Source organism: Corythoichthys intestinalis, chromosome 11, assembly GCF_030265065.1.
Source record: "Corythoichthys intestinalis isolate RoL2023-P3 chromosome 11, ASM3026506v1, whole genome shotgun sequence".
NCBI lineage: Eukaryota > Metazoa > Chordata > Actinopteri > Syngnathiformes > Syngnathidae > Corythoichthys > Corythoichthys intestinalis.
The window spans coordinates 5,705,254-5,728,025 of record NC_080405.1 but is presented as its reverse complement, the minus strand read 5'-3'; the positions used below and the strand labels follow the sequence as shown (position 1 = coordinate 5,728,025).

General features: G+C 44.5%; 24 non-coding genes across 24 annotated transcripts; all 24 read left to right on the top strand.

Moving 5' to 3' along the window:
- Window positions 1–5,133: 5,133 nt before the first annotated feature.
- On the top strand, window positions 5,134–5,205 carry trnad-guc (transfer RNA aspartic acid (anticodon GUC)). Its single transcript has one exon. It is a non-coding gene; the product is annotated as a tRNA-Asp (tRNA).
- A 324-nt stretch (window positions 5,206–5,529) lies between these two features.
- Window positions 5,530–5,601, top strand: trnad-guc (transfer RNA aspartic acid (anticodon GUC)). Its single transcript has one exon. It is a non-coding gene; the product is annotated as a tRNA-Asp (tRNA).
- Window positions 5,602–7,038: 1,437 nt separating this feature from the next.
- On the top strand, window positions 7,039–7,110 carry trnad-guc (transfer RNA aspartic acid (anticodon GUC)). The gene has a single exon. It is a non-coding gene; the product is annotated as a tRNA-Asp (tRNA).
- Window positions 7,111–7,788: 678 nt separating this feature from the next.
- Window positions 7,789–7,860, top strand: trnad-guc (transfer RNA aspartic acid (anticodon GUC)). The gene has a single exon. It is a non-coding gene; the product is annotated as a tRNA-Asp (tRNA).
- A 1,073-nt stretch (window positions 7,861–8,933) lies between these two features.
- On the top strand, window positions 8,934–9,005 carry trnad-guc (transfer RNA aspartic acid (anticodon GUC)). The gene has a single exon. It is a non-coding gene; the product is annotated as a tRNA-Asp (tRNA).
- Window positions 9,006–9,951: 946 nt separating this feature from the next.
- trnad-guc (transfer RNA aspartic acid (anticodon GUC)) lies at window positions 9,952–10,023 on the top strand. The gene has a single exon. It is a non-coding gene; the product is annotated as a tRNA-Asp (tRNA).
- A 323-nt stretch (window positions 10,024–10,346) lies between these two features.
- On the top strand, window positions 10,347–10,418 carry trnad-guc (transfer RNA aspartic acid (anticodon GUC)). The gene has a single exon. It is a non-coding gene; the product is annotated as a tRNA-Asp (tRNA).
- Window positions 10,419–11,096: 678 nt separating this feature from the next.
- Window positions 11,097–11,168, top strand: trnad-guc (transfer RNA aspartic acid (anticodon GUC)). Its single transcript has one exon. It is a non-coding gene; the product is annotated as a tRNA-Asp (tRNA).
- Window positions 11,169–11,719: 551 nt separating this feature from the next.
- trnad-guc (transfer RNA aspartic acid (anticodon GUC)) lies at window positions 11,720–11,791 on the top strand. Its single transcript has one exon. It is a non-coding gene; the product is annotated as a tRNA-Asp (tRNA).
- A 323-nt stretch (window positions 11,792–12,114) lies between these two features.
- trnad-guc (transfer RNA aspartic acid (anticodon GUC)) lies at window positions 12,115–12,186 on the top strand. The gene has a single exon. It is a non-coding gene; the product is annotated as a tRNA-Asp (tRNA).
- A 323-nt stretch (window positions 12,187–12,509) lies between these two features.
- On the top strand, window positions 12,510–12,581 carry trnad-guc (transfer RNA aspartic acid (anticodon GUC)). Its single transcript has one exon. It is a non-coding gene; the product is annotated as a tRNA-Asp (tRNA).
- A 969-nt stretch (window positions 12,582–13,550) lies between these two features.
- On the top strand, window positions 13,551–13,622 carry trnad-guc (transfer RNA aspartic acid (anticodon GUC)). The gene has a single exon. It is a non-coding gene; the product is annotated as a tRNA-Asp (tRNA).
- Window positions 13,623–13,911: 289 nt separating this feature from the next.
- On the top strand, window positions 13,912–13,983 carry trnad-guc (transfer RNA aspartic acid (anticodon GUC)). The gene has a single exon. It is a non-coding gene; the product is annotated as a tRNA-Asp (tRNA).
- Window positions 13,984–14,306: 323 nt separating this feature from the next.
- trnad-guc (transfer RNA aspartic acid (anticodon GUC)) lies at window positions 14,307–14,378 on the top strand. The gene has a single exon. It is a non-coding gene; the product is annotated as a tRNA-Asp (tRNA).
- Window positions 14,379–15,056: 678 nt separating this feature from the next.
- trnad-guc (transfer RNA aspartic acid (anticodon GUC)) lies at window positions 15,057–15,128 on the top strand. The gene has a single exon. It is a non-coding gene; the product is annotated as a tRNA-Asp (tRNA).
- A 1,357-nt stretch (window positions 15,129–16,485) lies between these two features.
- trnad-guc (transfer RNA aspartic acid (anticodon GUC)) lies at window positions 16,486–16,557 on the top strand. The gene has a single exon. It is a non-coding gene; the product is annotated as a tRNA-Asp (tRNA).
- Window positions 16,558–17,858: 1,301 nt separating this feature from the next.
- trnad-guc (transfer RNA aspartic acid (anticodon GUC)) lies at window positions 17,859–17,930 on the top strand. Its single transcript has one exon. It is a non-coding gene; the product is annotated as a tRNA-Asp (tRNA).
- A 608-nt stretch (window positions 17,931–18,538) lies between these two features.
- On the top strand, window positions 18,539–18,610 carry trnad-guc (transfer RNA aspartic acid (anticodon GUC)). Its single transcript has one exon. It is a non-coding gene; the product is annotated as a tRNA-Asp (tRNA).
- A 289-nt stretch (window positions 18,611–18,899) lies between these two features.
- On the top strand, window positions 18,900–18,971 carry trnad-guc (transfer RNA aspartic acid (anticodon GUC)). The gene has a single exon. It is a non-coding gene; the product is annotated as a tRNA-Asp (tRNA).
- Window positions 18,972–19,260: 289 nt separating this feature from the next.
- Window positions 19,261–19,332, top strand: trnad-guc (transfer RNA aspartic acid (anticodon GUC)). The gene has a single exon. It is a non-coding gene; the product is annotated as a tRNA-Asp (tRNA).
- Window positions 19,333–20,335: 1,003 nt separating this feature from the next.
- trnad-guc (transfer RNA aspartic acid (anticodon GUC)) lies at window positions 20,336–20,407 on the top strand. Its single transcript has one exon. It is a non-coding gene; the product is annotated as a tRNA-Asp (tRNA).
- A 650-nt stretch (window positions 20,408–21,057) lies between these two features.
- trnad-guc (transfer RNA aspartic acid (anticodon GUC)) lies at window positions 21,058–21,129 on the top strand. Its single transcript has one exon. It is a non-coding gene; the product is annotated as a tRNA-Asp (tRNA).
- A 323-nt stretch (window positions 21,130–21,452) lies between these two features.
- trnad-guc (transfer RNA aspartic acid (anticodon GUC)) lies at window positions 21,453–21,524 on the top strand. The gene has a single exon. It is a non-coding gene; the product is annotated as a tRNA-Asp (tRNA).
- Window positions 21,525–21,811: 287 nt separating this feature from the next.
- Window positions 21,812–21,883, top strand: trnad-guc (transfer RNA aspartic acid (anticodon GUC)). The gene has a single exon. It is a non-coding gene; the product is annotated as a tRNA-Asp (tRNA).
- The last annotated feature ends 889 nt before the right edge of the window (window positions 21,884–22,772 follow it).

The following is a 22,772-nucleotide window of genomic DNA, read 5'->3' as shown; positions in this document are numbered from 1 at the left end:
TGTTTTTTAACAGTTGTGTTGTCGAGACTAAATTAAAAAGAGTTTTCATCAACTGATGTAGGTGCAAAATTGAACTGTTTGGTCACAACCAAAACCGCCATGTCTGGCGAAAAGTCAACACTGCATACCACCAAAAGAACCTTCTCCCAACAGTGAAGCATGGAGGTGGGAATGTCAAGATCTGGGCTTGCTTTTCATCCTCAGGACCTGGACAACTCCACATAGTCCAGGGAATCATGAATTCTGAGGAATATTGTCAAATCCTAGAACATAACCTGACGCCATCTGTTTTGAAGTTAAAGCTTGGCAGAAGGTGGATCATGCAACATGATAATGATCCAAAGCATTCCAGCAATACAACCAAGGAATGGCTGAAAAAGAAGAAGATTCGTGTTCTGGACTGGCCCAGTCAAAGTCCTGACCTAAATCCCATTGAAATGCTGTGGCGGGACCTGAAGCGAGCAGTTCATGCCAGACGCCCATCAAACCTCTCTCAACTGACTGCGTTCTGCAAGGAAGAATGGGCAAAAATCCCCCAAAGTAGATGTGAGAGGCTGATTAGTCACTACAGAAACCGTTTGGTTGAGGTCATCTCTGCAAAAGGAGGCGCAATATCCTATTAACTGAAGGGGTTCACATACTTTTGCACACATGATATCTGAGTTTTTCTTAAATCAACCACTTTTGTTAAATAAAGAATGACAATATAACTATTTCTTTTGTTTCAGTCCATTATTTGGAATGTCAGTATTGTGGATTTGGGTATAACTTAACATTTAATAAGGTTATTTTAGTTTTTTTTACAAAAAATCTGACCATCGCTGTGGGGTTCACAAACTTTCGAGCAGCACTGTATATATATATATATATTTGTTATTATTCAAAACCTGTTATTTGTTTTATGTGTACATTTAAGTAGACATTTTATTTGTTTATTTACTTATTATTTTTGTATTATTATATTATTAAGATGTGTTTTTCTTATACAACCAAATATGGTGTATTAGTCTTAATTTATTTTTTATTTTCAATTTTCTTTGCACCTGCACTATACAAAATATCATTGGTTAAACTGTTTGCGCGGTATCGGTTGGAAAAAAAAAACTGCACCCACTTGGCCCTTTATGGAGTCAGTTTGACACCAGTGCTCTAGAGGGTGTGATAACTAAGTCATTTCTGAATATTTTTTACTTGCGACCACTCAAAATGTTCACTAGCATCCATCCACTCCTATCCATACGTATATAGTTTTTATTTATTTATTTTGCCCTCTGTGTACAATAATAGCAATGTTGTGCTATGAGCAAAACTAACTATGATGTATGTAATACTATATATATAAACAAAATCCAAATTGGAATATCTCACATCATGTCATTAGAGCCTTGAATATGTTAATAAATCATAACAAAAATATTTTGTTGAAATGTTCATTTTTCTGACAATGGCAATTTCAAAATTTTTACCCCTCTCGCAGTATTGGAGCCAAGTCTGCGCCCTCTTTGTCATTTTTGAATTTTTTTTTTTTTTTTTACTTTCAACCACTGAAAATATTCACTGGCATCAGAAAAATAGTCAACAAGTCACAACAACTAGTAGAATCTTGAAAGAGTATGACAACACCTGGGAAAATGCAAATATTCCATCATTCATCCATAAACGCATGCCTTTTGGATTCATATCATGCCACTTCGTGTAATTACACACATCACAACACCAAGAAAATGATAGAAAGTTGGATCGATTGTCAAGCTAAAAGGACCCGCCCCCGAGATCCCGGAAATCTAGCATATTGTGTGCGTGACGTCCAGGGCCGGCACTAGCTATTTTGGTGCCCTAGGCATAACCCCCCCCCCCCCTCCCCCATCCACCAATACCAATACAAGACAAAACATTCAGGGATTATACGGTGAAATATTGTTTTGAACCATGGTACAAACATTTTCTAAATTAATTATAGTATAATGCAGGCCCATATTTTAAACACAGATACATGAAAACTTTAATATTATACCTTTATAGACATGGACTGATAGGGCACTATATAAACATTCTGGACATAATGTGGAAACAGTATGAAAGGGGAAATCTACATAGCTTTACATTTTTTTTTTTTTCCCAATTAGTTTCACCAGTAGATGCGCGACTGACTGCGCGTGTATGGTGGGCACCACATCTGCTTTCATCAGCAATTTCTCAGCAAAACCTGATTTCATTTGTCCATAGTTCGAATAGCTTCCAGGTGTAAAATGCGCACCACACAAAACCGTGCCGGAGGCCGGGTCTGCAAAATTAGCCCTCTTAGCATGGACGAACTTCACTCATTGTCTGCGTAGTCCAGCTCTTTTTCTCGCGTTCGGGAACTCATGGGTACTACATTGCGACAATTGGCAATTTGTAGACCACATAGCATGACAGGTTTGAACCATTTTAGCGATTTTTTGATAAAACACGAACGCAACTCTCTCGTTGATAAACAACGATGGCACCTGCCTCGACCTCTCGTTTCCTTGTTATAACGTCTCCGCCCCATTCGGCTGTTTCCGGAATACTTTCGGAAATGTTCATAATTTTCGATCTATTTTCTTTAATTGCTCATGAATGTGATTTATGTTTTTTGTTAACTTTATCAATATTTGTTATTTTGCCACATCACGGTTCTATTGATATCTCACAGCACCTTAGTGTTTTAATTCCCTTGAATTAACAGAATTTATATTACTCAAAAGCACAACAACAAACTCCTCAACTAGAACACCAAACAACTAGTGTTTTTTTTTTGTTTGTTTGTTTTTTTTAACAATTTGCAGATACTTTTTGGCCATGTTTTTGGCATAAGAAAATGCCATATTTGTTGCAAATGTTTGATGCCTGTAGCCGGTCAATGCAAAGGCCGCATTGCCCACGTTCCTGGCTTTGTGGCGTGGACACCACTGGGGCCTATGCAGCCGGCTGGGGAGCTCCTGTAGTAGCAGGTTGAATCAATGCCAAGCCAATTTCCTCCAGAAACAGACGGCACCTGTAGAGTTTACGTGAGTAAAGAGGATGAATGCATTGAAGAGAGACACATCCAGCATATGATAGAATATGCACATGGGCCATCTTGTCCTCCGGCGGCAAGAATATGTGGCACATGCCTGCAAATAACACACACACACACACACAAATCAGATGATGTCAGATGACAACACACTTTTGATGCAAAGTTTTGAAAAAGACATAACCTGTGCTTTCCTGGTCCAGGTGATCGACTGCTCCTTTACACTGATTGCAGTCCAAAATCATCTAGGGTTTTTTTTCTGGGACCATCGTCCACCTCCGGTTCCCGGTGCTTTGTGCTCAGGAGCAAAACGTTCTTCTTATTTTTTGGGATGTATGGTGGCCTGGAGGTAATTTGGAGGAGCAGTGCAGGAAGCTTTCCTTTGTTCTTTCTCACCGTTCCCACCAGTGACATTCTTCTTTTCTTCATTTCCTTTTCCAGCTGGAAGGAGGTAAAAAAAGTTATCCACTGTGATGGTATGGCCCTCCAGAAGGTTGCAGAGTTCCAGCACCACACGCATTCCTTGATTCTGCTCCCTTTGCACTCCTGCAGCTTTTGCCTGTATAGATATCCCTGTTCCATGCATATGATGTGGCAGCATCGCAGAGGGTCCATATTTATATTCCATACTTGGCTGGCTTTGATGGGATGTACTGCTTGAAAGAGCAGCGGCCCCAGAAGGAGACCAGCTGGTCATCCACATACACATCCTTCCCCAAGTTGAAACATTTTTGGTGGAGGCTGTTCCACACTGCCACAAGTCACTAATGGGTGACAATTTATTGCTGTGGTGGCGTTGTGGCCTGGAAAGTTAATCATCAAAGCGTAATGCCTGATTGATGTTATCAAAGCGCCCGTGTGCCATTGTGTCTTAAAATAGTGACCTTCCCCGTTTTTTATCCCAAAGACTCACAGTTGCTTCATGTGGAGAGCGGTGCATTCCTGCCAGGATCAGCAGCCCCTTGTAGTCCCGCAACTCCTCCACTGTGATGTTCTTCCAATATAAAGCTTTGTATACAAACCTGACCATTCACTGAACTAATGGGAGGAGGAAAAAATCAAACATTCTACCAATAAGAGTTGAGATTCAGTAAACAACTGCATTTTGAATACAAACTTGACCATTCCTGGCTGAACCAATAAGAGGAGGAAAAAATTCAAACATTCTACCAGTAAGAGTTGAGATTCAGTAAACAACTGCATTTTGAATTAATTCTCACGCTGCAGAGTCTCACATCAAATACCTTCTTGTGCCCTGCAGAAAAGGCAGAGTCCTTTGAAGTGCATGGTCAATCGCTGTCTGCAGAGGCGGCACACAAAAGTACAAGCACACACACATACGCGCACACGCTGGGTGACGTAAGAATGCGCGTGCATGTACAAACGCATACGATTGTTCCCACAGTCGTGTCATACAGTCAGTAGTCACATACGTAAACTCAATTCATACCATCCCTTTGAACAAGCAACACGCGCGCACACACACACGCTCACTCACTCACTCACTCACTCACTCACTCACTCACTCACTCACTCACTCACTCACTCACTCACTCACTCACTCACTCACTCACAAGTGTTAGTGAGTCGACACACTGGCCCGTTCGATCAATCCTCAATTGTTTTTTTTTTGCAAGTAAATTCGTTTGACAATCAGGTAGTTCAAGAAAAATGATAAATAATACTCTAGTGCCCCCTGCTGGATCTATGGTTTTTAAGATTTTCAACAAGCATCCGTTACATTCTGGCTTCAGTTGAGACCCCGCTGAAGCGATAAATCGTGTAATCTTGGGAAATGCACTATAACACATCAGGTGGCAGTGCATCAAAAAACATGAAAAATTGTGATTTATAATGGGAATCAATGGGGATGAAAAGTGGCGCTGTACTCACCGCGTCATGAAAAAACAGTAGGCCTCCCACATATAATAATTACAATACCAATTTTGAAATGGTGGTCCACTTACTGCAACTGCCTTTTCTGCTCAGACTCGATGAAAGTTCACCTTCTGGTTTAGTGGCCATATCACGAATTCATCATTTCTACCACTGTATACCGCAAGCCGTGGAGCTATCTCACCGACCCAACAGATTCCTCGTTAGTATAGTGGACAGTATCTCTGCCTGTCACGCAGAAGACCGGGGTTCGATTCCCTGACGGGGAGTGTATGTTTGATAACTTCTCGAGTGTTCATATGGGCTGTATTGCCAATAAATGCCCCACCCATGGATTACAATAATTACCTTTGTCGACTGAGAAGAAGAACACAATCCACTCATTGTGCAGCTTTGTTAACCTCCTCTTCAAGGCACACAGGTGTCAAATGATTATATTTCTTTGCTACAATAGTGGTCCTTTTACTGCAACTGCCTTTTCTGCTCAGACTCGATGAAGGCTCACCTTCTGTTGTGGTGGCCATGATCACTAATTAATCATTTCTACCACTGCATACCGCAAGCCGTGGAGCAATCTCACTCACCCAACAGCTTCTTCGTTAGTATAGTGGACAGTATCTCTGCCTGTCACGCAGAAGACCGGGGTTCGATTCCCCGATGGGGAGTGTAACTTAGATAATTTCTCCAGTGTTCATATGGGCTATAGTGCCAATAAATGCCCCACCCATGGATTACAACAATTACATTGTGAAGCTCTGTTAACCTCCTCTTCAAGGCAAACAGTTGTCAAATGATTATATTTCTTTGCTACAATGGTGGTCCACTTACTGCAACTGCCTTTTCTGCTCAGACTCGATGAAAGCTCACCTTCTGGTTTAGTGGCCATATCATGAATTCATCATTTCTACCACTGTATACCGCAAGCCGTGGAGCTATCTCACCGGCCCAACAGATTCCTCGTTAGTATAGTGGACAGTATCTCTGCCTGTCACGCAGAAGACCGGAGTTCGATTCCCTGACGGGGAGTGTATCTTTGATAACTTCTGGAGTGTTCATATGGGCTGTAGTGCCAATAAATGCCCCACCCATGGATTACAATAATTACATTTGTCGACTGAGGAGAAGAATACAATCCACTCATTGTGCAGCTTTGTTAACCTCCTCTTCAAGGCACACAGGTGTCAAATGATTATATTTCTTTGCTACAATAGTGGTCCACTTACTGCAACTGCCTTTTCTGCTCAGACTCGATGAAGGCTCACCTTCTGTTGTGGTGGCCATGATCACTAATTCATCATTTCTACCACTGCATACCGCAAGCCGTGGAGATATCTCACTTACCCAACAGCTTCCTCGTTAGTATAGTGGGCAGGATCTGCCTGTCACGCAGAAGACCGGGGTTCGATTCCCCGACAGGGAGTGTAACTTTGATAATTTCTCCAGTGTTCATATGGGCTGTAGGGCCAATAAATCCCCCACCCATGGATTACAACAATTACATGGTGAAGCTCTGTTAACCTCTTCAAGGCACACAGGTATCAAGTGATTATATTTCTTTGCTACGATAGTGGTCCACTTACTACAACTGCCTTTTCTGCTCAGACTCGATGAGGGCTCACCTTCTGGTTTGGCGGCCATTATCACTGATTCATCATTTCTACCACTGTATACCGCAAGCCGTGGAGCTATCTCACCAACCCAACAGATTCCTCGTTAGTATAGTGGACAGTATCTCTGCCTGTCACGCAGAAGACCGGGGTTCGATTGCCCGACGGGGAGTGTATCTTCGATAACTTCTCGAGTGTTCATATGGGCTGTAGTGCCAATAAATGCCCCACCCATGGATTACAATGATTACATTTGTCGACTGAGGTAAAGAACACAATCCACTCATTGTGCAGATCTGTTAACCTCCTCTTCAAGGCACACAGGTGTCAAATGATTATATTTCTTTGCTACAATAGTGGTCCACTTACTGCAACTGCCTTTTCTGCTCAGACTCGATGAAAGCTCACCTTCTGGTTTAGTGGCCATATCACGAATTCATCATTTCTACCACTGCATACCGCAAGCCGTGGAGCTATCTCACCGACCCAACAGATTCCTCGTTAGTATAGTGGACAGTATCTCTGCCTGTCACGCAGAAGACCGGGGTTCGATTCCCTGACGGGGAGTGTATGTTTGATAACTTCTCGAGTGTTCATATGGGCTGTAGTGCCAATAAATGCCCCACCCATGGATTACAATAATTACATTTGTCGACTGAGGAGAAGAACACAATCCACTCATTGTGCAGCTTTGTTAACCTCCTCTTCAAGGCACACAGGTGTCAAATGATTATATTTCTTTGCTACAATAGTGGTCCACTTACTGCAACTGCCTTTTCTGCTCAGACTCGAAGGCTCACCTTCTGTTGTGGTGGCCATGATCACTAATTCATCATTTCTACCACTGCATACCGCAAGCCGTGGAGCTATCTCACTTACCCAACAGCTTCCTCGTTAGTATAGTGGGCAGGATCTGCCTGTCACGCAGAAGACCGGGGTTCGATTCCCCGACAGGGAGTGTAACTTTGATAATATCTCCAGTGTTCATATGGGCTGTAGGGCCAATAAATGCCCCACCCACGGATTACAACACTTACATTGTGAAGCTCTGTTAACCTCTTCAAGGCACACAGGTATCAAGTGATTATATTTCTTTGCTACGATAGTGGTCCACTTACTACAACTGCCTTTTCTGCTCAGACTCGATGAGGGCTCACCTTCTGGTTTGGTGGCCATTATCACTGATTCATCATTTCTACCACTGTATACCGCAAGCCGTGGAGCTATCTCACCAACCCAACAGATTCCTCGTTAGTATAGTGGACAGTATATCTGCCTGTCACGCAGAAGACCGGGGTTCGATTCCCCGACGGGGAGTGTATCTTTGATAACTTCTCGAGTGTTCATATGGGCTGTAGTGCCAATAAATGCCCCACCCATGGATTACAATAATTACATTTGTCGACTGAGGAGAAGAACACAATCCACTCATTGTGCAGCTCTGTTAACCTCCTCTTCAAGGCACACAGGTGTCAAATGATTATATTTCTTTGCTACAATAGTGGTCCACTTACTGCAACTGCCTTTTCTGCTCAGACTCGATGAAAGCTCACCTTCTGGTTTAGTGGCCATATCACGAATTCATCATTTCTACCACTGCATACCGCAAGCCGTGGAGCTATCTCACCGACCCAACAGATTCCTCGTTAGTATAGTGGACAGTATCTTTCCCTGTCACGCAGAAGACCGGGGTTCGATTCCCTGACGGGGAGTGTATGTTTGATAACTTCTCGAGTGTTCATATGGGCTGTAGTGCCAATAAATGCCCCACCCATGGATTACAATAATTACATTTGTCGACTGAGGAGAAGAACACAATCCACTCATTGTGCAGCTTTGTTAACCTCCTCTTCAAGGCACACAGGTGTCAAATGATTATATTTCTTTGCTACAATAGTGGTCCACTTACTGCAACTGCCTTTTCTGCTCAGACTCGAAGGCTCACCTTCTGTTGTGGTGGCCATGATCACTAATTCATCATTTCTACCACTGCATACCGCAAGCCGTGGAGCTATCTCACTTACCCAACAGCTTCCTCGTTAGTATAGTGGGCAGGATCTGCCTGTCACGCAGAAGACCGGGGTTCGATTCCCCGACAGGGAGTGTAACTTTGATAATTTCTCCAGTGTTCATATGGGCTGTAGGGCCAATAAATGCCCCACCCACGGATTACAACACTTACATTGTGAAGCTCTGTTAACCTCTTCAAGGCACACAGGTATCAAGTGATTATATTTCTTTGCTACGATAGTGGTCCACTTACTACAACTGCCTTTTCTGCTCAGACTCGATGAGGGCTCACCTTCTGGTTTGGTGGCCATTATCACTGATTCATCATTTCTACCACTGTATACCGCAAGCCGTGGAGCTATCTCACCAACCCAACAGATTCCTCGTTAGTATAGTGGACAGTATATCTGCCTGTCACGCAGAAGACCGGGGTTCGATTCCCCGACGGGGAGTGTATCTTTGATAACTTCTCGAGTGTTCATATGGGCTGTAGTGCCAATAAATGCCCCACCCATGGATTACAATAATTACATTTGTCGACTGAGGAGAAGAACACAATCCACTCATTGTGCAGCTCTGTTAACCTCCTCTTCAAGGCACACAGGTGTCAAATGATTATATTTCTTTGCTACAATAGTGATCCACTTACTGAAACTGTCTTTTCTGCTCAGACTCGATGAAAGCTCACCTTCTGTCTGTCACGCAGAAGACCGGGGTTCGATTCCCCGATGGGGAGTGTAACTTATGGGCTATAGTGCCAATAAATGCCCCACCCATGGATTACAACAATTACATTGTGAAGCACTGCTAACCTCCTCTTCAAGGCAAACAGTTGTCAAATGATTATATTTCTTTGCTACAATGGTGGTCCACTTACTGCAACTGCCTTTTCTGCTCAGACTCGATGAAAGCTCACCTTCTGGTTTAGTGGCCATATCACGAATTCATCATTTCTACCACTGTATACCGCAAGCCGTGGAGCTATCTCACCTACCCAACAGATTCCTCGTTAGTATAGTGGACAGTATCTCTGCCTGTCACGCAGAAGACCGGGGTTCGATTCCCCGACGGGTAGTGTATCTTTGATAACTTCTCGAGTGTTCATATGGGCTGTAGTGCCAATAAATGCCCCACCCATGGATTACAATAATTACATTTGTCGACTGAGGAGAAGAACACAATCCACTCATTGTGCAGCTCTGTTAACCTCCTCTTCAAGGCACACAGGTGTCAAATGATTATATTTCTTTGCTACAATGGTGGTCCACTTACTGCAACTGCCTTTTCTGCTCAGACTCGATGAAAGCTCACCTTCTGGTTTAGTGGCCATATCACGAATTCATCATTTCTACCACTGCATACCGTAAGCTGTGGAGCTATCTCACTGACCCAACAGCTTCCTCGTTAGTATAGTGGACAGTATCTCTGCCTGTCACGCAGAAGACCGGGGTTCGATTCCCCGACGGGGAGTGTATCTTCGATAACTTCTCGAGTGTTCATATGGGCTGTAGTGCCAATAAATGCCCCACCCATGGATTACAATAATTACATTTGTCGACTGAGGTAAAGAACACAATCCACTCATTGTGCAGCTCTGTTAACCTCCTCTTCAAGGCACACAGGTGTCAAATGATTATATTTCTTTGCTACAATAGTGGTCCACTTACTGCAACTGCCTTTTCTGCTCAGACTCGATGAAAGCTCACCTTCTGGTTTAGTGGCCATATCACGAATTCATCAGTTCTACCACTGTATACCGCAAGCCTTGGAGCTATCTCACCAACCCAACAGATTCCTCGTTAGTATAGTGGACAGTATCTCTGCCTGTCACGCAGAAGACCGGGGTTCGATTCCCTGACGGGGAGTGTATGTTTGATAACTTCTCGAGTGTTCATATGGGCTGTAGTGCCAATAAATGCCCCACCCATGGATTACAATAATTACATTTGTCGACTGAGGAGAAGAACACAATCCACTCATTGTGCAGCTTTGTTAACCTCCTCTTCAAGGCACACAGGTGTCAAATGATTATATTTCTTTGCTACAATAGTGGTCCACTTACTGCAACTGCCTTTTCTGCTCAGACTCGAAGGCTCACCTTCTGTTGTGGTGGCCATGATCACTAATTCATCATTTCTACCACTGCATACCGCAAGCCGTGGAGCTATCTCACTTACCCAACAGCTTCCTCGTTAGTATAGTGGGCAGGATCTGCCTGTCACGCAGAAGACCGGGGTTCGATTCCCCGACAGGGAGTGTAACTTTGATAATTTCTCCAGTGTTCATATGGGCTGTAGGGCCAATAAATGCCCCACCCACGGATTACAACACTTACATTGTGAAGCTCTGTTAACCTCTTCAAGGCACACAGGTATCAAGTGATTATATTTCTTTGCTACGATAGTGGTCCACTTACTACAACTGCCTTTTCTGCTCAGACTCGATGAGGGCTCACCTTCTGGTTTGGTGGCCATTATCACTGATTCATCATTTCTACCACTGTATACCGCAAGCCGTGGAGCTATCTCACCAACCCAACAGATTCCTCGTTAGTATAGTGGACAGTATATCTGCCTGTCACGCAGAAGACCGGGGTTCGATTCCCCGACGGGGAGTGTATCTTTGATAACTTCTCGAGTGTTCATATGGGCTGTAGTGCCAATAAATGCCCCACCCATGGATTACAATAATTACATTTGTCGACTGAGGAGAAGAACACAATCCACTCATTGTGCAGCTCTGTTAACCTCCTCTTCAAGGCACACAGGTGTCAAATGATTATATTTCTTTGCTACAATAGTGATCCACTTACTGAAACTGTCTTTTCTGCTCAGACTCGATGAAAGCTCACCTTCTGTCTGTCACGCAGAAGACCTGGGTTCGATTCCCCGATGGGGAGTGTAACTTATGGGCTATAGTGCCAATAAATGCCCCACCCATGGATTACAACAATTACATTGTGAAGCACTGCTAACCTCCTCTTCAAGGCAAACAGTTGTCAAATGATTATATTTCTTTGCTACAATGGTGGTCCACTTACTGCAACTGCCTTTTCTGCTCAGACTCGATGAAAGCTCACCTTCTGGTTTAGTGGCCATATCACGAATTCATCATTTCTACCACTGTATACCGCAAGCCGTGGAGCTATCTCACCTACCCAACAGATTCCTCGTTAGTATAGTGGACAGTATCTCTGCCTGTCACGCAGAAGACCGGGGTTCGATTCCCCGACGGGGAGTGTATCTTTGATAACTTCTCGAGTGTTCATATGGGCTGTAGTGCCAATAAATGCCCCACCCATGGATTACAATAATTACATTTGTCGACTGAGGAGAAGAACACAATCCACTCATTGTGCAGCTCTGTTAACCTCCTCTTCAAGGCACACAGGTGTCAAATGATTATATTTCTTTGCTACAATGGTGGTCCACTTACTGCAACTGCCTTTTCTGCTCAGACTCGATGAAAGCTCACCTTCTGGTTTAGTGGCCATATCACGAATTCATCATTTCTACCACTGCATACCGTAAGCTGTGGAGCTATCTCACTGACCCAACAGCTTCCTCGTTAGTATAGTGGACAGTATCTCTGCCTGTCACGCAGAAGACCGGGGTTCGATTCCCCGACGGGGAGTGTATCTTCGATAACTTCTCGAGTGTTCATATGGGCTGTAGTGCCAATAAATGCCCCACCCATGGATTACAATAATTACATTTGTCGACTGAGGTAAAGAACACAATCCACTCATTGTGCAGCTCTGTTAACCTCCTCTTCAAGGCACACAGGTGTCAAATGATTATATTTCTTTGCTACAATAGTGGTCCACTTACTGCAACTGCCTTTTCTGCTCAGACTCGATGAAAGCTCACCTTCTGGTTTAGTGGCCATATCACGAATTCATCAGTTCTACCACTGTATACCGCAAGCCGTGGAGCTATCTCACCAACCCAACAGATTCCTCGTTAGTATAGTGGACAGTATCTCTGCCTGTCACGCAGAAGACCGGGGTTCGATTCCCTGACGGGGAGTGTATGTTTGATAACTTCTCGAGTGTTCATATGGGCTGTAGTGCCAATAAATGCCCCACCCATGGATTACAATAATTACATTTGTTGACTGAGGAGAAGAACACAATCCACTCATTGTGCAGCTCTGTTAACCTCCTCTTCAAGGCACACAGGTGTCAAATGATTATATTTCTTTGCTACAATAGTGATCCACTTACTGAAACTGCCTTTTCTGCTCAGACTCGATGAAAGCTCACCTTCTGCCTGTCACGCAGAAGACCGGGGTTCGATTCCCCGACGGGGAGTGTATCTTTGATAACTTCTCGAGTGTTCATATGGGCTGTAGTGCCAATAAATGCCCCACCCATGGATTACAATAATTACATTTGTCGACTGAGGAGAAGAACACAATCCACTCATTGTGCAGCTCTGTTAACCTCCTCTTCAAGGCACACTGGTGTCAAATGATTATATTTCTTTGCTACAATAGTGGTCCTCTTACTGAAACTGCCTTTTCTGCTCAGACTCGATGAAAGCTCACCTTTTGTTTTGGTGGCCATTATCACTAATTCATCATTTCTACCACTGTATACCGCAAGCCGTGGAGCTATCTCACTCACCCAACAGCTTCTTCGTTAGTATAGTGGACAATATCTCTGCCTGTCACGCAGAAGACCGGGGTTCGATTCCCCGATGTGGAGTGTAACTTAGATAATTTCTCCAGTGTTCATATGGGCTATAGTGCCAATAAATGCCCCACCCATGGATTACAACAATTACATTGTGAAGCTCTGTTAACCTCCTCTTCAAGGCAAACAGTTGTCAAATGATTATATTTCTTTGCTACAATGGTAGTCCACTTACTGCAACTGCCTTTTCTGCTCAGACTCGATGAAAGCTCACCTTCTGGTTTAGTGGCCATATCACCAATTCATCATTTCTACCACTGTATACCGCAAGCCGTGGAGCTATCTCACCGACCCAACAGATTCCTCGTTAGTATAGTGGACAGTATCTCTGCCTGTCACGCAGAAGACCGGGGTTCGATTCCCTGACGGGGAGTGTATCTTTGATAACTTCTCGAGTGTTCATATGGGCTATAGTGCCAATAAATGCCCCACCCATGGATTACAACAATTACATTGTGAAGCTCTGTTAACCTCCTCTTCAAGGCAAACAGTTGTCAAATGATTATATTTCTTTGCTACAATGGTGGTCCACTTACTGCAACTGCCTTTTCTGCTCAGACTCGATGAAAGCTCACCTTCTGGTTTAGTGGCCATATCACCAATTCATCATTTCTACCACTGTATACCGCAAGCCGTGGAGCTATCTCACCGACCCAACAGATTCCTCGTTAGTATAGTGGACAGTATCTCTGCCTGTCACGCAGAAGACCGGGGTTCGATTCCCTGACGGGGAGTGTATCTTTGATAACTTCTCGAGTGTTCATATGGGCTGTAGTGCCAATAAATGCCCCATCCATGGATTACAATAATTACATTTGTCGACTGAGGTAAAGAACACAATCCACTCATTGTGCAGCTCTGTTAACCTCCTCTTCAAGGCACACAGGTGTCAAATGATTATATTTCTTTGCTACAATAGTGGTCCACTTACTGCAACTGCCTTTTCTGCTCAGACTCGATGAAAGCTCACCTTCTGGTTTAGTGGCCATATCACGAATTCATCAGTTCTACCACTGTATACCGCAAGCCGTGGAGCTATCTCACCAACCCAACAGATTCCTCGTTAGTATAGTGGACAGTATCTCTGCCTGTCACGCAGAAGACCGGGGTTCGATTCCCCGACGGGAAGTGTATCTTTGATAACTTCTCGAGTGTTCATATGGGCTGTAGTGCCAATAAATGCCCCACCCATGGATTACAATAATTACATTTGTCGACTGAGGAGAAGAACACAATCCACTCATTGTGCAGCTCTGTTAACCTCCTCTTCAAGGCACACAGGTGTCAAATGATTATATTTCTTTGCTACAATAGTGGTCCACTTACTGCAACTGCCTTTTCTGCTCAGACTCGAAGGCTCACCTTCTGTTGTGGTGGCCATGATCACTAATTCATCATTTCTACCACTGCATACCGCAAGCCGTGGAGCTATCTCACTTACCCAACAGCTTCCTCGTTAGTATAGTGGGCAGGATCTGCCTGTCACGCAGAAGACCGGGGTTCGATTCCCCGACAGGGAGTGTAACTTTGATAATTTCTCCAGTGTTCATATGGGCTGTAGGGCCAATAAATGCCCCACCCATGGATTACAACAATTACATTGTGAAGCTCTGTTAACCTCTTCAAGGCACACAGGTATCAAGTGATTATATTTCTTTGCTACGATAGTGGTCCACTTACTACAACTGCCTTTTCTGCTCAGACTCGATGAGGGCTCACCTTCTGGTTTGGTGGCCATTATCACTGATTCATCATTTCTACCACTGTATACCGCAGGCCGTGGAGCTATCTCACCAACCCAACAGATTCCTCGTTAGTATAGTGGACAGTATCTCTGCCTGTCACGCAGAAGACCGGGGTTCGATTCCCCGACGGGGAGTGTATCTTTGATAACTTCTCGAGTGTTCATATGGGCTGTAGTGCCAATAAATGCCCCACCCATGGATTACAATAATTACATTTGTCGACTGAGGAGAAGAACACAATCCACTCATTGTGCAGCTCTGTTAACCTCCTCTTCAAGGCACACAGGTGTCAAATGATTATATTTCTTTGCTACAATAGTGATCCACTTACTGAAACTGCCTTTTCTGCTCAGACTCGATGAAAGCTCACCTTCTGCCTGTCACGCAGAAGACCGGGGTTCGATTCCCCGACGGGGAGTGTATCTTTGATAACTTCTCGAGTGTTCATATGGGCTGTAGTGCCAATAAATGCCCCACCCATGGATTACAATAATTACATTTGTCGACTGAGGAGAAGAACACAATCCACTCATTGTGCAGCTCTGTTAACCTCCTCTTCAAGGCACACAGGTGTCAAATGATTATATTTCTTTGCTACAATAGTGGTCCACTTACTGCAACTGCCTTTTCTGCTCAGACTCGATGAAAGCTCACCTTCTGGTTTAGTGGCCATATCACGAATTCATCATTTCTACCACTGCATACCGCAAGCCGTGGAGCTATCTCACCGACCCAACAGATTCCTCGTTAGTATAGTGGACAGTATCTTTCCCTGTCACGCAGAAGACCGGGGTTCGATTCCCTGACGGGGAGTGTATGTTTGATAACTTCTCGAGTGTTCATATGGGCTGTAGTGCCAATAAATGCCCCACCCATGGATTACAATAATTACATTTGTCGACTGAGGAGAAGAACACAATCCACTCATTGTGCAGCTTTGTTAACCTCCTCTTCAAGGCACACAGGTGTCAAATGATTATATTTCTTTGCTACAATAGTGGTCCACTTACTGCAACTGCCTTTTCTGCTCAGACTCGAAGGCTCACCTTCTGTTGTGGTGGCCATGATCACTAATTCATCATTTCTACCACTGCATACCGCAAGCCGTGGAGCTATCTCACTTACCCAACAGCTTCCTCGTTAGTATAGTGGGCAGGATCTGCCTGTCACGCAGAAGACCGGGGTCCGATTCCCCGACAGGGAGTGTAACTTTGATAATTTCTCCAGTGTTCATATGGGCTGTAGGGCCAATAAATGCCCCACCCACGGATTACAACACTTACATTGTGAAGCTCTGTTAACCTCTTCAAGGCACACAGGTATCAAGTGATTATATTTCTTTGCTACGATAGTGGTCCACTTACTACAACTGCCTTTTCTGCTCAGACTCGATGAGGGCTCACCTTCTGGTTTGGTGGCCATTATCACTGATTCATCATTTCTACCACTGTATACCGCAAGCCGTGGAGCTATCTCACCAACCCAACAGATTCCTCGTTAGTATAGTGGACAGTATATCTGCCTGTCACGCAGAAGACCGGGGTTCGATTCCCCGACGGGGAGTGTATCTTTGATAACTTCTCGAGTGTTCATATGGGCTGTAGTGCCAATAAATGCCCCACCCATGGATTACAATAATTACATTTGTCGACTGAGGAGAAGAACACAATCCACTCATTGTGCAGCTCTATTAACCTCCTCTTCAAGGCACACAGGTGTCAAATGATTATATTTCTTTGCTACAATAGTGATCCACTTACTGAAACTGTCTTTTCTGCTCAGACTCGATGAAAGCTCACCTTCTGTCTGTCACGCAGAAGACCGGGGTTCGATTCCCCGATGGGGAGTGTAACTTATGGGCTATAGTGCCAATAAATGCCCCACCCATGGATTACAACAATTACATTGTGAAGCACTGCTAACCTCCTCTTCAAGGCAAACAGTTGTCAAATGATTATATTTCTTTGCTACAATAGTGGTCCACTTACTGCAACTGCCTTTTCTGCTCAGACTCGATGAAAGCTCACCTTCTGGTTTAGTGGCCATATCACGAATTCATCAGTTCTACCACTGTATACCGCAAGCCGTGGAGCTATCTCACCAACCCAACAGATTCCTCGTTAGTATAGTGGACAGTATCTCTGCCTGTCACGCAGAAGACCGGGGTTCGATTCCCTGACGGGGGGTGTATGTTTGATAACTTCTCGAGTGTTCATATGGGCTGTAGGGCCAATAAATGCCCCACCCATGGATTACAATAATTACATTTGTCGACTGAGGAGAAGAACACAATCCACTCATTGTGCAGCTCTGTTAACCTCCTCTTCAAGGCACACAGGTGTCAAATGATTATATTTCTTTGCTACAATAGTGGTCCACTTACTGCAACTGCCTTTTCTGCTCAGACTCGAAGGCTCACCTTCTGTTGTGGTGGCCATGATCACTAATTCATCATTTCTACCACTGCATACCGCAAGCCGTGGAGCTATCTCACTTACCCAACAGCTTCCTCGTTAGTATAGTGGGCAGGATCTGCCTGTCACGCAGAAGACCGGGGTTCGATTCCCCGACAGGGAGTGTAACTTTGATAATTTCTCCAGTGTTCATATGGGCTGTAGGGCCAATAAATGCCCCACCCATGGATTACAACAATTACATTGTGAAGCTCTGTTAACCTCTTCAAGGCACACAGGTATCAAGTGATTATATTTCTTTGCTACGATAGTGGTCCACTTACTACAACTGCCTTTTCTGCTCAGACTCGATGAGGGCTCACCTTCTGGTTTGGTGGCCATTATCACTGATTCATCATTTCTACCACTGTATACCGCAAGCCGTGGAGCTATCTCACCAACCCAACAGATTCCTCGTTAGTATAGTGGACAGTATCTCTGCCTGTCACGCAGAAGACCGGGGTTCGATTCCCCGACGGGGAGTGTATCTTTGATAACTTCTCGAGTGTTCATATGGGCTGTAGTGCCAATAAATGCCCCACCCATGGATTACAATAATTACATTTGTCGACTGAGGAGAAGAACACAATCCACTCATTGTGCAGCTCTGTTAACCTCCTCTTCAAGGCACACAGGTGTCAAATGATTATATTTCTTTGCTACAATAGTGATCCACTTACTGAAACTGCCTTTTCTGCTCAGACTCGATGAAAGCTCACCTTCTGCCTGTCACGCAGAAGACCGGGGTTCGATTCCCCGACGGGGAGTGTATCTTTGATAACTTCTCGAGTGTTCATATGGGCTGTAGTGCCAATAAATGCCCCACCCATGGATTACAATAATTACATTTGTCGACTGAGGAGAAGAACACAATCCACTCATTGTGCAGCTCTGTTAACCTCCTCTCCAAGGCACACTGGTGTCAAATGATTATATTTCTTTGCTACAATAGTGGTCCTCTTACTGAAACTGCCTTTTCTGCTCAGACTCGATGAAAGCTCACCTTTTGTTTTGGTGGCCATTATCACTAATTCATCATTTCTACCACTGTATACCGCAAGCCGTGGAGCTATCTCACTCACCCAACAGCTTCTTCGTTAGTATAGTGGACAATATCTCTGCCTGTCACGCAGAAGACCGGGGTTCGATTCCCCGATGGGGAGTGTAACTTAGATAATTTCTCCAGTGTTCATATGGGCTATAGTGCCAATAAATGCCCCACCCATGGATTACAACAATTACATTGTGAAGCTCTGTTAACCTCCTCTTCAAGGCAAACAGTTGTCAAATGATTATATTTCTTTGCTACAATGGTGGTCCACTTACTGCAACTGCCTTTTCTGCTCAGACTCGATGAAAGCTCACCTTCTGGTTTAGTGGCCATATCACCAATTCATCATTTCTACCACTGTATACCGCAAGCCGTGGAGCTATCTCACCGACCCAACAGATTCCTCGTTAGTATAGTGGACAGTATCTCTGCCTGTCACGCAGAAGACCGGGGTTCGATTCCCTGACGGGGAGTGTATCTTTGATAACTTCTCGAGTGTTCATATGGGCTATAGTGCCAATAAATGCCCCACCCATGGATTACAACAATTACATTGTGAAGCTCTGTTAACCTCCTCTTCAAGGCAAACAGTTGTCAAATGATTATATTTCTTTGCTACAATGGTGGTCCACTTACTGCAACTGCCTTTTCTGCTCAGACTCGATGAAAGCTCACCTTCTGGTTTAGTGGCCATATCACCAATTCATCATTTCTACCACTGTATACCGCAAGCCGTGGAGCTATCTCACCAACCCAACAGATTCCTCGTTAGTATAGTGGACAGTATCTCTGCCTGTCACGCAGAAGACCGGGGTTCGATTCCCCGACGGGGAGTGTATCTTTGATAACTTCTCGAGTGTTCATATGGGCTGTAGTGCCAATAAATGCCCCACCCATGGATTACAATAATTACATTTGTCGACTGAGGAGAAGAACACAATCCACTCATTGTGCAGCTCTGTTAACCTCCTCTTCAAGGCACACAGGTGTCAAATGATTATATTTCTTTGCTACAATAGTGATCCACTTACTGAAACTGCCTTTTCTGCTCAGACTCGATGAAAGCTCACCTTCTGCCTGTCACGCAGAAGACCGGGGTTCGATTCCCTGACGGGGAGTGTATGTTTGATAACTTCTCGAGTGTTCATATGGGCTGTAGTGCCAATAAATGCCCCACCCATGGATTACAATAATTACATTTGTCGACTGAGGAGAAGAACACAATCCACTCATTGTGCAGCTCTGTTAACCTCCTCTTCAAGGCACACAGGTGTCAAATGATTATATTTCTTTGCTACAATAGTGGTCCACTTACTGCAACTGCCTTTTCTGCTCAGACTCGATGAAAGCTCACCTTTTGTTTTGGTGGCCATTATCACTAATTCATCATTTCTACCACTGCATACCGCAAGCTGTGGAGCTATCTCACTGACCCAACAGCTTCCTCGTTAGTATAGTGGACAGTATCTCTGCCTGTCACGCAGAAGACCGGGGTTCGATTACCCGACGGGGAGTGTGTCTTTGATAACTTCTCGAGTGTTCATATGGGCTGTAGTGCCAATAAATGCCCCACCCATGGATTACAATAATTACATTTGTCGACTGAGGTAAAGAACACAATCCACTCAGTGTGCAGCTCTGTTAACCTCCTCTTCAAGGCACACAGGTGTCAAATGATTATATTTCTTTGCTACAATAGTGGTCCACTTACTGCAACTGCCTTTTCTGCTCAGACTCGATGAAAGCTCACCTTCTGGTTTAGTGGCCATATCACGAATTCATCAGTTCTACCACTGCATACCGCAAGCCGTGGAGCTATCTCACTCACCCAACAGCTTCTTCGTTAGTATAGTGGACAGTATCTCTGCCTGTCACGCAGAAGACCGGGGTTCGATTCCCCGATGGGGAGTGTAACTTAGATAATTTCTCCAGTGTTCATATGGGCTATAGTGCCAATAAATGCCCCACCCATGGATTACAACAATTACATTGGGAAGCTCTGTTAACCTCCTCTTCAAGGCAAACAGTTGTCAAATGATTATATTTCTTTGCTACAATGGTGGTCCACTTACTGCAACTGCCTTTTCTGCTCAGACTCGATGAAAGCTCACCTTCTGGTTTAGTGGCCATATCACGAATTCATCAGTTCTACCACTGCATACCGCAAGCCGTGGAGCTATCTCACTCACCCAACAGCTTCTTTGTTAGTATAGTGGACAGTATCTCTGGCTGTCACGCAGAAGACCGGGGTTCGATTCCCCGATGGGGAGTGTAACTTAGATAATTTCTCCAGTGTTCATATGGGCTATAGTGCCAATAAATGCCCCACCCATGGATTACAACAATTACATTGTGAAGCTCTGTTAACCTCCTCTTCAAGGCAAACAGTTGTCAAATGATTATATTTCTTTGCTACAATGGTGGTCCACTTACTGCAACTGCCTTTTCTGCTCAGACTCGATGAAAGCTCACCTTCTGGTTTAGTGGCCATATCACGAATTCATCATTTCTACCACTGTATACCGCAAGCTGTGGAGCTATCTCACGGACCCAACAGATTCCTCGTTAGTATAGTGGACAGTATCTCTGCCTGTCACGCAGAAGACCGGGGTTCGATTCCCTGACGGGGAGTGTATCTTTGATAACTTCTCGAGTGTTCATATGGGCTGTAGTGCCAATAAATGCCCCACCCATGGATTACAATAATTACATTTGTCGACTGAGGAGAAGAACACAATCACTCATTGTGCAGCTTTGTTAACCTCCTCTTCAAGGCACACAGGTGTCAAATGATTATATTTCTTTGCTACAATAGTGGTCCACTTACTGCAACTGCCTTTTCTGCTCAGACTCGATGAAGGCTCACCTTCTGTTGTGGTGGCCATGATCACTAATTCATCATTTCTACCACTGCATACCGCAAACCGTGGAGCTATCTCACTTACCCAACAGCTTCCTCGTTAGTATAGTGGACAGTATCTCTGCCTGTCACGCAGAAGACCGGGGTTCGATTCCCTGACGGGGAGTGTAACTTTGATAATTTCTCCAGTGTTCATATGGGCTGTAGGGCCAATAAATGCCCCACCCATGGATTACAACAATTACATTGTGAAGCTCTGTTAACCTCTTCAAGGCACACAGGTATCAAGTGATTATATTTCTTTGCTACGATAGTGGTTCACTTACTACAACTGCCTTTTCTGCTCAGACTCGATGAGGGCTCACCTTCTGGTTTGGTGGCCATTATCACTGATTCATCATTTCTACCACTGTATACCGCAAGCCGTGGAGCTATCTCACCAACCCAACAGATTCCTCGTTAGTATAGTGGACAGTATCTCTGCCTGTCACGCAGAAGACCGGGGTTCGATTCCCCGACGGGGAGTGTATCTTTGATAACTTCTCGAGTGTTCATATGGGCTGTAGTGCCAATAAATGCCCCACCCATGGGTTACAATAATTACATTTGTTGGCTGAGGAGAAGAACACAATCCACTCATTGTGCAGCTCTGTTAACCTCCTCTTCAAGGCACACAGGTGTCAAATGATTATATTTCTTTGCTACAATAGTGATCCACTTACTGAAACTGGCGGTGACTGTCAGGTGTTACCCAGGGGCCAGAGTCGGTGACATCGAAGGAAACCTCAGACTCTTAAAGCAGAGTAGGAAGAGGTTCCGCCGTATCGTGATTCACGCAGGCGGTAACGACGCCCGGCGGAGACAGTCTGAGGTGCTTAAATTAAACGTAGCCTCGGTGTGTGAACTTGCTAAGTCGATGGCGGACACCGTAGTTTTCTCTGGTCCTCTGCCTAATTTGGTCAATGATGAGATGTACTCTAGATTCTCATCATTTAACCGCTGGTTGTCTAGATGGTGCCCAGAAAACGATATAGTCTTTGTTGATAACTGGCACGCGTTTTGGGGCAAGCCCGGGCTCATGCGCCGAGACGGCATTCATCCGACTTGGGACGGTGCTGCTCTCTTAACTCGAAATTTGGCCGCCAAACTAAGTCTTCCAAAGTGACACTTCAGAGTGGGGGCCCGGGCGCAGTGTTGTAGTGTAAAACACAACACTGTTAGTAGTGACCACTCGCCTCTTTCCGAGCTGTCACAAATCCAAAATTCAGGACGGAAGATAGAGACTGTGTCCGTGCCTCGTATAGTGAACAGGGGAAAACCGAGTACTATAGGAACGAGACCAAAGAATTTAATACATATAGCCCCTGATAGCAGTGAAAATAAAATAGCTCTTAATAAATATATAAGATGCGGA